This window comes from Tenrec ecaudatus, chromosome 2 (assembly GCF_050624435.1).
Source record: "Tenrec ecaudatus isolate mTenEca1 chromosome 2, mTenEca1.hap1, whole genome shotgun sequence".
In the NCBI taxonomy this organism is placed as follows: Eukaryota; Metazoa; Chordata; class Mammalia; order Afrosoricida; family Tenrecidae; genus Tenrec; species Tenrec ecaudatus.
The window spans coordinates 165546092-165560319 of NC_134531.1; positions in this window are offsets into that span (position 1 = coordinate 165546092).

Below are 14228 nucleotides of genomic sequence, written 5' to 3' on the forward strand. Positions count from 1 at the left end.
GATTCTGAGAACTTCCTCTCTTCCTTCCTGGAGAAGGGGCACACACTCTCTCTGCTTTACATTCCTATTGACAAGCCACATGGAGCCACACGGATGGCAACCAGAGACTTGGAGATCCCCATGGATCCACAGCAGTTTCCACCCACCAGCCTGTGGTCCTCCTGCATCTGGCATCATTGCATGTGCTATCTGAGTCTAAAGAGGGATTTATGGACAGTATCAGACATATGGGCTAATACTAGATTTATGGATTGATCTGGACTGGGCTCGGATATTTTCTTAATATACAATTGTTCTTTGATATAAAGCTCATTCTTATACACATAAAAGTGCCTCTAGATTGGTTTCTCTAGTCAACCCGGATTAACAGAAAGCCCTTGTGACAACCGCTGTGTCAATCCATCTGGGGGAGGGTCTTCCTCTCCTTCAGAAACTTCCCACTTTGCCAAGCATTTTGTCCTTTCCAGGAACTCTTCTCTCCCATGCCCCAAACATGAGAGATGCTGCCGTGCCATCCTGGCTCCTAAGGAATTTTGCTGGATGGATTTTCTCCAAGACTGATTTGTTTGTTCTTCTGGAAGTCCATGGTACTTTCAATATTCTTTGCCAGCACCATCATTCAAATGCATCAATACTTCTTTTGTCTTCCTTATTCATTGTCCAACTTTCAAATAGATTTATTGTTGTTTTTAGGTTCTCTCAAGTCAGTTCCAACTCAGAGCGACCCTATGTCCAACAGAAAGTGTATTTTCACATGCTTATGAAATGATTGAAAATACCATGGCTTGGGTCAGGTGCAGCCTAGTTCTTAAGTGACCCCTTGCTCTTCAATACTTCATAGAGGTCTTGTGGAGCAGATTTGCCCATAGTTTGCTTTCTTGACTGCTGCCTCGATGGGTGTTGATTGTGGAGCTAAGTAAGAACGATTCCTTGCCAAGTTCACCCTTGTTCCTATTTATCAGGATGTTGCCTTGGTCCAGTTGTGAGGATTTTGTTTTTCTTTATAATGAGTTACAATACATACTAAAGGCTGTAGTTTACAATCTGCACCAACAAATGCCTTGAGTCTTCTTTGTTTTCAACAACCCAAGTTTTGTTATATGAGTATCACAGGTTGTTGACAAGCCTTCTTCCAAACCTGATGTATTCTAGCCTCTTGGATTGTTTGCTCAGCATACAGATTGAATAAATATGGTGAAAGGCTATAATCCTGTAGTGCACCTGATTTTATTTATTTTGTATAACACTTTAAATTACAAATTAGGTGGGGGTTTACATTTCAGATGAATAACTTTGTATTTGACCATTTAAACTACTAATAAATTCTCAACAGCATACCCTTCACCCACTCCTTGATCTCTCTTCTCCCTCTTATGGACTATCATCTTCCCTTTCACCCGAGTTAACACTTGTGTACAGTCTAGCCCTTTGATTTATCTTCCCTCCCTCATTAAGTTCCAAAGCCTGTTCCCTTTGGCATGAAAGTCTTTATCTTGTCCTCCCGCTCCCTCGAAGCAGTCATCTCATACAATATTTGTCCTCTTGTGATTGGCTAATTTCACTCAGCATAATGTTCTCTAGCTCCATCTGTGTCATGAGGTGCTTTGTGGTTTTAGCATTGCTTTTTAGTGATGCATGGTATCTTTTTGTGGGTATGCACCAGAGTTTCTTTATTCATTCTTCTACAGATGGGGTGTTTAGGCTGTTTTCATCTCCTTGCCATTGTGAACAGTGCTGTTATGAACATTGGTGTGCATATTTCTGTTTGTGTTGTGACTCTTGCTTCTTTAGGATACCTACCCAGCAGAGGGGTTGCTAGATCATATGGAATTTCCATTCCCAAGTGGAACAATATCACTTTCCATAGTGGTTACACATATTTACAGTCCCCAAGCAGTGCATGAAAGTTCCAAACTCTACACAGACTTTACAGCAATTGTTATTTTTTGTTTTTTTGAAATGGGCTGTCATTGTTGGCTTAAGGTAATATGTCAACATCACAACTTTCCTAATTTAAACCATACCGCATTTTATTTTTCTTTAATCATTTTATTGGGGGCTCATACAACACTTATCACAATCCATACATACATCAATTGTGCAAAGCACATTTGTACATTCATTGTCCTCATCATTCTCAAAACATTTGCTCTCCACTTAAGCCCTTGACATCAGCTCCTCATTTATCCCCTCCCTCCCCGCTCTCCCTCCCTCATGAACCTTTGATAATTCATAAATTATTATTTTGTCATATCTTACACAGTTCTGCATCTCACTTCACCCACTTTTCTGTTGCTCATCCCCCAGGGAGTAGGTTATATGTAGATCCTTATAATTGGTTCCCCCTTTCCACCCCACATCTAGCATTTTCTTGTATGCTTCTTGGTCCATATATAGGTTCTGCATGAGCACAATGAAGTATTGTGGCACTCCTGTTTTTTCTTAATATTATCCATATTTTGTGATGATCCACACAGTTGAATGCTTTGGCATAGTCAATAAAGCACAAGTAAATATCTTTATGTTACTCTCTGTCCATAAGACTAGATCTTGTGAGATCTCAAATTATTGTCATTAGTTTCTATCCAACCCCTAATTCATGTGAACTCTATGAACAAACTGTTGAATAAGCAACAGAAAAATAATTGTTTGTCCTTTGCCATCGCCATGCAGCTTGGGATATTGTGGTCAGTATATTTTCATTGCCTGACTTTCTGATGTAGATCCTCGGGCCTTTTTCATTGTCTGTTTCAGTCTAGAAGCTCCATTGAAACCTATTCACCATATGAGCCACCCAAAAGTTAGACGGGTGGAGACTGTGCATGAGGGACACTGGCTGGGAATCAAACTCGGGTCTCCTGCCTGAAAGGTGATGTTTCCACAACTAATCCATATAGTTAGGGGACTCTCTACCCGACCAGATCAGATCAGGTTGTAGACGCTTAAATTGGCATCTTTCTCATCCTCTTGCCATAACCTATGTGTTCACCCTTCCCTTTGACTAAATGAATGATGGGTGATAACCCGGAAAAGACAGAGGGGCATTGTGTAATTTCTTTAATTACACCTCTCAGAGAGGGAATGGGAAGGACCAACAATGATACAAATATAGGACTGTGTGTCCAATACTCAATTGGATTCTTTGGTTATCAAGGTGGGGTGATAGAGGTAGACAGGAAAAAGCTGACTGACAAGGAGGTGAGAACTTTGTAAAGTAATGAGAGAACACGAAGCAGGTAAATGTCTTGAAATACCCAGGCTGGTAACTGACAGTGAGTCAGCATGAATCACGAAATGAGATTCAGGGTGAGAGAGGTTAGGTCAAGCAAGCAATTTCTTTCACGGTTTCATTGGGGGTTAGAAATAAAAACCTCATCATTATCCAAACACAACACTAACATGAAGGGGTGAAATAATTTATCCTTAAATAACAGGCTGACCTATTCAGAATTGTAATTTTAATGTAAGACTAACCTTTGAAAATAGATCAAGTGATATAAATTATTAAGGAGAAGACATTCATCAGATAGATGATGTCTATTAGTAATTTTATGCATGAAGAGTTATCTCCTGCAGTAGAGCTGTGGCTGCCTCTGCACAGAAAAAAAATGAAGAACCCAGTTACCCTTTCGTGACATGTTCGGCTGATTTTAATCAGTATTTCTCCTGTCAAATGAAATGAAAAGACTGAAATATGAGCTCTCCTGTGGATGTACTCTCACTGCCTCCCACCTCCTTCGAGGCAGCTGCACCAAGCAGTCCCTTGGTGCTGAGGAAATGGAGAGGCACATTGTAAGCAGTGTTTTCTTTTTCTCCTGGATGCTTAGGGGAAAGACCTAAAGCAAATGGTCAAAGCACTTAGCGCTTTAAGAATCTTCTAACTGACTCGCACTGGACTAAATGATACAGGCAAGAACAACAGAAGCGTCCAAGGCACTTCTTATCCACAAGAAGTATAACGCAAAGACCTGCACGATGCTACCTTTTAGTACATTCCTGCTGATCCTTTTATAGCTAAATGAGCTGGGGTAAGTCATTCACCCTCTCTGAGCCTCATTAGAAATGGAAGCAGGCATTGTTATCTATGTCATGGGATTTGGGGGCTTATGTTTGCAAAGAACAGCTCATAGTGGCTGGCATATATCCCGTGCTAAATCAATCTTAATTATTGCTGCTGTAGGTCACCACTGTTTTAAACTGTGATTTAAACACAGTTTATGTTTTGTAGGTGCCATTGAGTTGGTCCAAATTCGCAGTGACTTTGTGTGACAGAATGAAACACTGTCTAGTCCGTGCCATCTTCACAATGGTTGCTATGTTTGAGCCCATATTGTAGCCACTGTGTCAGTCCATGTAAACGAAGACCTTCCTCTTCTTCACAGAACCCTCACTTTACTAAACATGATATCCTCTGAGGACTTATCCCTGCTGATAACATGTTCAAAGTATAGGAGAGGAAATATCACCATCCGATTTCGGAGTGCATTCTGGCTGAACTTTTTCAAATAGACATTTGTCTATTCTTGTGGCAGTCCATGGTGTGTTTAATATTCTGCACCCGCACCAGAACTCAAAGGCATCAACTCTTCTCCTGTCCTCCATATTGTTGTCTAGCTTTTGCACGCACGCGAGGTGACTGAAAATACCATGGCTTGTGTCACATCGACCTTAGGCCGTGAAGTGACATCTTTCATTATCATCACCTTAAAGAAGCCTGTGCAGCAAACTTGCCTGTAGCAACTCTATTTACTTGCTCTCTTGATAGCCACTTCCACGGGTGTTAATTGTGGATCCAAGTAAAATTAAATCCCTGACAACTTCAATCTTTTCTTCATTTATCCTGTTGTTGACTATTAGTGAGGTTGAGAGGATTTTTGTTTTCTACATGTTGAGGTATAATCCATACTGAAGGCTGTGGTGCTTGATCTTCATGAGTTAATGCTTCAGGTTTGCTTTGCTTTCAGCAAGCAAGATTGAACCATGTGCACATCGTAGGTTGTTAATGAGCTTTCCACCAATCCTACTGGCGTGTTCTTCTTCAGCTAGTCCAGCTCTTGGATGGACTTATTTGCCTAGCTCTTATTTGCTCAGTACAATGATTGAATAAGTATGGTGAAATGCCTTCCCTAATTTTAAACCAGTGTCCTCTTGCTCTATTCAAATGACTGCCTCATTTTGATGTGAACAAGGGGGTCAGAATGGAGACCCAAAGCCCAGCTGTAGAGAATTGGACATCCTCACAGAAGAGTCACAGTGAAGGAACAGACCTGCCAGGGTGCTGTATAGCACCAGTGAAACACACAGCATCCCTCTTGTTCTTTACTGTTCCTGCCCGCCCCCACTACATGTCCCCAGTTCTATCTTACAAACCTGGCTGGACCGGAGCATATACATTGCTACAGATAAGAGCTATTGACACACAGAATCCAGGACATATAACCCCCTCAGGACTGATATTGAGAGTAGCGATACCAGGAGGGGAACAGGAAGGTGGGGGGAGTAGGGAGAGAAAGGAGACTCATTGCAACAGTCACCATACAACCCTGTCCCCTGGGGGTCATGAACAACAGAATGTGGGTGAAGGTGTGAAATATGAAAATAAAAATAATTTATAAATAATCAAGGGTTCATGAGGGTGTGGGAGGGAGAGGAAGAAAGAGGAGCTGATACCAAGGGTTCAAGTAAAAAGAAAATGTTTTGAAAATGATGATGGTAAAATATGTACGAATGTGGCTGACACCATGGATGTATGGATGGGTATAAGAGCTGTAAGATATCCCAATGAAATGATTTATTAAAAACAAAACAAAACAAACAAAAGCAAATGACTGCCTCTTTTTCTACTTATAGGTTCCACATAAATATAATGAAGTGTCTTGAAATTTCCAATATTCAATGTTAGCCAGGATTTTTTTGTGATTTACACACTCAAGGATCTTTGCACAGTTAATAAAACACAAGTAAACATTTTTTGGTATATTTGACTTTTAGCCAAGATAATTATCCCTTCAGTGCAGCTTTGAGCTCTTCCTTAAAATATCATGTTCTTGATATGCTTCCAGCCAAGATCCATTGATTCCAGCAATGGATTTCCTAATTACACATCCTCTTCTGAAGCAAACTTAAATTTCCTTGTGTAACTGGTCTGAGGCTGTGAAAAAGAACCAATCAACATTTCAGGAGGTAACATATTATATGGAATGGCTGGTGTTTGAAGGGAGAAGTCAAAGCCGTATGAAGGCATTGGTGAAAACTAAGGCTCTGGGAATTGGTAGAATGTGAATTGCAAAGTTCTCTTTCAAAATATTGTTGCAACAGGTTTTGAAGTATCTTCAGCAAAAATTTACTTGCATATGATATTAATGATACTGTTCAATAATTCCCACATTGTGCTGGGTCATCTTTCTTTGGCATGGGTTTAAATATGGATTTCTTCCAATTGGTTGGCCAGTTAGGTATCTTTCAAATTTTGGGGACTTGATGAGAGAGTGCTTCCAGGATTGCATCTATTGTTGAAACATTTCTATTTATATTCTACCAATTCCCAGAGCCTTGCATTTCACCAATACATTCAGTACGGCATGGATTTCTTCCTTCAAACATCATCAGTTATTGATACCATGCTACCTCCTGAAATGTTGATCAGTTCTTCTTCTTTTTAAATTATTTTATTAGGGGCTCAAACAACTCTTTTCACAATTCATACATACATCATTTGCATCCAGCACATTCGTACATATGTTGTCATTATCATTCTCAAACCACCTGCTCTCCACCCGAGCCCTTGGTATCAGCCCCTCATGTTTCCCCTCCCTTCCCGCTCCCCCCTCTCCTGATAATTTATAAATTATTATTTTATCATATCTTACACCGTCGGATGTCACCTTCATTCACTTCTCCGCTGTTTGTCCCCCAAGGTGGAGGCCATATGTAGACCTTGTTATCTGTTCCCCCTTACTCCCTCACCTTCCCTCGACCCTCCTGATATCGCCACTCTCACCACTGGAACTGAGGGGTTCATCTGTCCTGGATTCCCTGTATTTAAAGTTCCCATCTGCGCCAGTATACATCCTCCAGTTCAGCTGGATATGTAAGATAGAATTGGGATCATGATAGTGGGGGGAAGGAAGCATTCAATAACTAGAGGTAAATTGTACAATTCATCGTTGCTACACTGCACGCTGACTGGCTCATCTCCTCCCAGCAGCCCTTCCGCAAGGGGATATCCAATTTCCCCCAGATGGGCCCTGGATCCCCACTCCGCGCCCCCCCCCTCATTCACAATGCTATGATTTTTTTTTTTTGTCTTTGATGCCTGGTACCTGATCCCTTCGACATCTTGTCATCTCACAGGCTGGTATGCTTCTTCCATGTGGGCTTTGTTGTTTCTCAGTTAGATGACCCCTTGTTTATCTTCCAGCCTATGATCAGTTCTTTTTAGTACAGTCACACTTCGTAGTCCTTCCATTTTCCTGTGATTTTTTTGTGTTGTTCAATATATTGCCCATCTAAAAACCAAACCAAACTCACTGCCATTGAGTTATTCTGACTCATAGTGACCCTATAGGACAGACATTTGTGTTGATATTTGGGTTTCCACGGCTATAAATCTTGACAGAACCAGACAGCCTCATCGCTCTCCCTCAGAGCAACTGGTAATTTTGAACTGTAAACCTTGTGGTTACCGGCCAACCACATAACCATTACACCCCCAGGTCAATGCTTGACACTTTTCAAGCATTCTTTCAATTTGAGAAATACCAAGCATGCTCTTAATTTCAGTTTCCTGCTTTGAATATTGTATTATATAAAATTTTACCTATTTAAGCTACCCTTTAAATCTTCTGTTCATCTCATTTATCTCATAGTTTTTCTTCTTGCTTTGTATTCAACAGCAAGTCTCAGAAGTTCATCTGACATACATTTGGCCTTTCTTTTTTTTTTCTTGTCTTCTAACAACCGTGCGCTTTCTTCATGCAGATACCCTTGAAGTCATCTCACAGCTCATCTGCTGTGTGGTCATTGGGGTTCACTAGTTTTCAGGGAATCAAGTTTATTCTTGAAATGGTCTTTACATTTCGGTGGGATATACTTAAGTTTGTCTTTTGATTCTTGATGGCTTGTTTTAATTTTCTCCAGCTTCAACTTGAATTTGTATATTGAACTTAGAAATTGAGAGTCTGTTTTAATCTATCTCAGACTTTGTGAAAACTGATGAAATGGAGCTTCTCCATGGTTTCTTGGAGCCCTGGTAGGAGGGTTTTTGTTGTCTCTTCCCACAGATACAGTGACTTTGATTTCTGTGTATTCCATTTGGAGAGAGTCACATGTATGATCACATATGCTTTTGAAAAAGGTGTTTGCAATGGACAAGTCATCTGTCTTGAAAAAGTTTGTCAGGTGAATCCTAGTGTCGTTTCTAGCACTAAGTCCTTCTTTTCCAACTTTTGTTGAGCTGCAAACTCTAAGGTCAGTGGTTCAAAACCACCAGCTGCTCCACAAGAGAAAGATGGAGGCTTTCTACTCTCTTCAATGGTTAGTCTCAGGAATCCAAAGGGGCAATCTCAGCCTGTCCTACAGGGCGGTTATCAGTCAGAATGGACTTGATGACAAGGAGTTTGGTTTTTAGAGCTTGGCTTCATTTGTAGTTTTCCTTTATAACCTTAAATTTGAATAAGGGTCATTTTTCTCTCATTATGACTATCCAGCACTATTCCTGTAAGCATCTAAGGCTCATCCTTTCTTGAGGAAGGTGCAGGGATGATGATGAGGATCTTAAGTTGTTGAGAAAGAGATTGTCCTTCTTACGTGTATTAGCCAGGGATTGAGCAAACTCTTAGGATCCTGAACAGTGACAAGGTCCTGGTGGATGTGGTTAGTGTGCCATATTCCCATGGCAAGTGTGACTGAAACTGTCCTGCAGTATTGACCACTTAAAAGCTCACTCCAATGGAGACTGGGAAGTCAGTGCTATTGATTTCTTACCCCAGGACTCCAAGGCTTGGGAGGGGTCAGTGTTTTCTGGATGGAAAACTTGGTGATAGATCCTCTTGGAGATATGTAAGGATGACTCCATTATCCTCAGATGGTTCCTCCAGTTTCCCTTCCTTCATGGTCAAGTTGCAGCTGCTTCTCTGTCAGCACCCGCTTTACTGTGTTTCTCATCGGAATTATTCCTTATTTAGAGAACCACTACATACAACAAGTTTTCTTCCAATTTCATTTATTTCTTTTTTTAAGAAAAAAGGGAATTTATTTTACTATATTCCCAAGATAAAAGAAAAGCATTGAAATAATTATAATTTCCCCATGTTCATAAAGGAAATTTAAAAATCATCAGTGTTGATCCACTTGCATCATGAATTTTAACTTTCAATCACAGTACTGAACTCTGCATGTACCTATTATTTCCTGATTGTTTAGCTAGATAAAAAGAGAAAGAAATTTTTTTGTAATTATTTTTTGTAATTAAAGTTCCAGTGATCACAACACAATGAAAATAAGAACTGTAGCACATTTATGAGAGCGATACATTTCCTGAGTTTAGGGTTTGGATTTGTCACCTAACCTATATTGTATAATTCAAATTTCAAATTTTCTTCTTATGTATTTATTTATACATTCTTTTAAAAATAATTAAATCATTTTATTGGGGGCTTGTGCAACTCTTAACACAATCCATTTTGTCAAGCACTCTTTTACATTTGTTTCCCTCATTCTCAAAACACTTGCTTTCCACTTTGTGCTTAGATGTTTGAACATCAAAAGACTGGTTCTCAAAAGACGTGCTTTAGGAACTTAGAAATAAGTTTTATCTTTTCTGCTCTATCAGTCATCCCAGATACCGAGAACACCTCAGAGTTAATGGTGGTAGTGGTGGCAGGTAGGTGTTCAGAGTGTGTGAAGACAGTGAAGGCAGGGAGTAGTCTCTGTGAACATCTTTAAATATTATCCTATGAAATTATTCTCTCTTGCTTCTCCCCTTTCATCCTGCTTCCTTCTCTCTCCTTCTTCATTATCGATTGTGCCCTTTTATAGGGAAAAGTAAATGGAGATGTAACAAAGTTTCAATTATGTCAGGATAGTCTTCTAGGAGACAGCTGTTGGGTCTGAGTTAGAAGCACAAGTGACCGGTCTGTGAAGGAGGAGCCAATTGAGCAGGGAAAGCCTTCAGGGGTATTGCCCATTTGACACTGATGAAAAGAGAAGTGGTCTGAAGGATTGGAGAGGACCTCTTCAGACCACAATGCCAGTCTGGAGCACTCCAGAACCACAATGTCCTGTGAAGAACTCCCAAGTCACGTAGAAGAGGCCCTAAAGCCCTCACTGTGCTCTCTCATTAGTGGAAGACCACCCAGGGAACGTGAGACTCCAGCTTAATAGTTAAGGCAGATCCTGAAAGTGCTGACGATGTTTGCCTCCTTCTCTCCTAGAAGCTGAACCGTAAGCCATTTCCCACAGGCTTATTGCATGGCACACCTCCACGGCTGCCTTCCATGCCCACGGCAATATAAGCATCAATGACAGAGCAGAGTCTGAATGGAAGCGAAGTGTCCCGAATCCCAGCGTAGTGTTCTCTTCATTCTAGCTCGAAACTCACGAGACAGAGTCTCCGCCAGATGGTGGATAATTAAGCATTAAATTGCATGGTGAGGACACTAATTGCTGCTGTGTGTCAGGGATTTGAGAGAAAGATTCAGATGACTGCGACCAGGGCGGTATCCCTTGGAGCGCATGTCACCCTGGGGTCCACGGTCCAAGTGGAAAGTAAGCTGCACATACAGCTAACTTGCCTGAGTTCTCTGATGGCTGCACGTCATGGGAATTTCACACTCTGATCAAAAGCAAAGATTTCTGGCCAAGCTGATGTGAAGTACTGAGGTTTACTGGACATTCTCTTAGGTTGCCAACCTACGGGAGACAAAACCTGTTTGCTCTTAATCATTTGACCAAAATCCAAAGGATAGTGGATGGTGCTTGAGGGAGAATGGCCTCAACTGAATAAGTGACCGCAGCATAAGGGACTCATTAGGTTGGCTTATAGCAGTGGCAGAGGGTTATTCTAGAAAATCTTGGGACTCAGCAGCCTGGCTGGAGTCCCAGGCTAACAACCTGCCCATCTATCAGCCCCCAAAGTGTCACTGTTGTCCAATAGAGGTCAAGTCTTTATACGGTCAACTAAGTCAGAGGGTAATTTGGATACCCTCACACCCTAATGTTTTGGTCCCCAGGGAAAACAAAGCATTGCAGCTCAGTGCCTGTGGTTCATGGCATGGGAACCATATCTGACCTCTCCCGGCTTCCTTTTTGCCAAGAGGCAGGACTCAGACAAGCCTCTCTCCATACCGTCCTTCTTTACCTAATCTGACACCAGCCATTTCCCGGGCCATGCTGCTTCTATGCCGGATTTGTTAATTCATTGCAGTGGCCACATAGAACGCACACATAACACTCACAATTACAGGGGTTTATTAGGAACGTCAGTAGACTACCACACGTTAGAATCAGTAAACATTAAGGATATAGTCATTAGTCCATAGCAAGACCGCTTCTCAGCCAGCGAACACGTCTCTGTCTGGTCCTCAACCACTCAAGGACATGTTCCCTTGGCCATTGCCTTTATGGACCAGAAAGCCTGCCTGTCTCACAGCTCCCTAGTCTTGGCACTGCTCCTCTTGCTCTGTCCCATAGTCTCCATGGCATACTCTCTGATGCCTATGGTCTCAATCTCTGCACCTTGAGGGAGAGATCTGGAACGTGCTTTTCTGATGGTCCTGGGTGTTCTCTACTGCTGCTTCAAAGATATCTCATCCTTACAGCCATGGGGTGGTAACAAAAACCAGCCAATCCCCTCTATGCATGTTGTTGTTGGGAGCCATTGACTGTGTTCCAATGCACAGTGACTGTGCGCCCACCATTGCCTGGTTCTGCACCGTCCTCACAAGTTTTCCTCCACCTGAGCCCGCTGTTGCCACCACGTGCCCTGTTTGCATAGTCTGCATACCCTGCTGACTCATTCAGTGAAGGTTACAGAGACGTGAGTAGAAGAGCCACGTTCAGACATTTCACTCCCTCAGATGCTGTCAGATCTTTCGATTGCCCACATTTGCCAGGAAGCATTTGGATAGAGCTCTTGATGGGACTGGCACTCCTGTTCTCGCAGTTGTGCTGCAATTTTAAACGTCATTAAGTCATAGAGAAATTAGTGACGGCCATTCCTTTTTTAATCATTATTTTAAAAACTCTAGACAAGGTATCCGACTCAGTTTTATAACCCATTTAACCTTGTACCAGCCCCAAAACGTCGGCCGCATTTCCTGCATTTTACAAATGAAGAACTGAAGTTTGCAACATTGATTGACTCGCTTAAGATCATACAGCTGACCCCACATCACGGAGTTAGGGCATAGACACAACCCTTTATTCCATGGTCTGTGTTTTTATTCCCTATGTGATATTTGCTCTCTACTTCTTCCCTAAAGCCAACAAAGCCACGGAGTGTTATCGTGTCGTTTTATAATTGGCCACCTGGGATTCCAAGTTAGTTGGTGTCAGTCTGACTGAATTAGAACTCTTACTTTCCTGTCTCCCAACTCCAAACCTTTTCCCGCCATTAACCTGATTAGGCCTTAGGGCGCCCTTGACGCTCCTTGGAAATACCAATCAGTTTTTCAGTCCTTTGAGGACAAGGTTGTAGCCTGGCATAGTCTTCATGCCCCTTCTCCAATTCGAGAGTGCCACTTCTTATCCTTTCATTAAGGAGTTCCCGAGCCTCTGGCACTTTGCTAGGAAACAGAGCAAAGAGAGAACATTGCCCCGTGGAAGCATGCACATCAGACTGTCCTTCTTGCCAGTACTGATTTTGGTTTTTCAGTTCCCAAAGCACCGAGGAAGTAGCTGCTGTGGTTCCCATGTCACCCATCCAAGATTTTGTGTGATGGACAAAAATGCACTTTAATTAAAAACAGACTTCTAAAATTACTGTAAAGTGTTGATCAAAACTCCTTGCATGCCAACGCACAGACATGCAGCCAGGGTCTCCCTTTCCTTCTTCCTATCCGGTTTAGCAGCCGCGTCGTCTTTGCTTCAGTGCATTGTTATTTTTATCTGTAATTTTTGGGAAATGAAGTATCAGCAGTTGAAGGATGACTTGGGGAGAGACATTTTTATTGCTTAAATGATTCTTTTCTGGGAGAAAACTGAAGCCAAAAGGAGATCACTGCAAACCTAAAGGAACCTGAGAAAATTTACACTCTTACAGGTATTTTAAGCCCTCAGAACTATTTTGAATGAAGAGACTTATTTTGGGCTCAGGGAGAGTCCTGTTTCATAAGAGCAGAGCTGGACTCCAGCCAGCTGGTACAGCACTCAGATGTACTGACTTTAGACTACACGGTGTGGGTTCAAGCCCCGCCTCTACCACATGGGTAAGACAGGGATCTAACCTCTCTGTGCCTCAATTCCTCATCTTAAAGTTGGGTAGAGAGAAAAGCCAAACTTTTAAATAATACCCACCAGATGGTACTGTTGTGAGGAGAAGGAGGTCTTTTGAAATAAGTTTGCTTAGCATTTTATTTTTCAGTCAAAAGTGACCGAAAACCAGACCCAATCCAATGTAAGCAAAAGGGAAAATTATTGCACAACAGAAAACTCCCAGGGAAGGACTGTGTTAAAGGCTCAAGCAATGTTATCAGGACTCTGCTTCCCTCTTGTTATGACCAGATGTCGGTAGCAGCTCCAACTCATCTATTTTCAGGGAAAAAAAAAACACAAACCCAAATCCTTGCCATTAGATTGGACAGAATGTCCATCTCTGAACGAATACAGAGGCTAATATTGATTTGCATATTTCTACTCTAATTGTCTTAGGCCTATGTCCCATGTTTCGTCCTAGAAGCTGGGGTTGGATTCAGTTTTGAGAAAATTGTGGCCTGGCAATGTTTACTTGTGATTACCATGAAAGAAATGAGGGTGGTGACCAGAGGACTTAAACAAAACATACTCATTGGAAGTGCTTAGCACAGATTTTGACTTGTAATTAAATTGTCCAGTGAATGGCGGCTGTTGCTTTCTCCTTCTTGTCCTTTGCCTTCTCCTGCCCCTCCTCCTCCTTGTTGTTGGCGGACTGCTGACACAAAATAAGCACCTGAGATCAGTGATTAAATTTCAGATTCAGAATTAAGAGATCAGAATTCAAATCTCACCCCATTTACTTATCCTACCCTAAT